Below are 563 nucleotides of genomic sequence, written 5' to 3' on the forward strand. Positions count from 1 at the left end.
CTACACACCCTACGACACAAATACACACACTAAAACACAACTACACACAACACAAATACACACCCTACAACACAAATACATATGCTATAAAGACATTTGCACCATAAACTGAAAACTCAGTATTATTATTTTTATTATATCATATTATTATTTATATTATATCATATTATTATTTATAGTATTATTATTCATATCATATTAAAGTTTTATAGAATTATAATTTATGATATTTTTCATATCATATTAAATTATTAAAGGTGGACCCTTATAACTACTAGTATTGTTAATTTTTGAATGCTACCCAGCCCTAATAGTGTATAGTATATGTAATTCACAGTGCATGGCTACACACCCGAGCAGAAACCTAAGAAATGTAGTAATTGAATTGAAATTAAAATTTCAGGAATGATTTGGAGATTTTATTGCTTGTTTTTAAGATTTCAAATGGGTCGGCATCCTTCCGATTTATCTGAGTTTTTGACACCTTGTTCACACGCCTGTCAAAGCGCTGATGTGGTCCAATCAGACGTCCCCCATGTTCCCAGATCCAGGGTTAAAAAAAT

General features: G+C 30.6%; 1 protein-coding gene across 1 annotated transcript in view; it reads left to right on the plus strand.

Annotated features, from left to right (window-relative positions):
- LOC116686028 (tryptophan 5-hydroxylase 1) overlaps positions 1-563 on the plus strand; it is a 22,610-nt gene that overhangs the window by 10,022 nt on the left and 12,025 nt on the right. The gene's annotated exons all lie outside the window — the stretch shown is intronic.

The sequence above is a fragment of the Etheostoma spectabile genome, unplaced genomic scaffold, assembly GCF_008692095.1.
Source record: "Etheostoma spectabile isolate EspeVRDwgs_2016 unplaced genomic scaffold, UIUC_Espe_1.0 scaffold285, whole genome shotgun sequence".
NCBI classification, from domain to species: domain Eukaryota; kingdom Metazoa; phylum Chordata; class Actinopteri; order Perciformes; family Percidae; genus Etheostoma; species Etheostoma spectabile.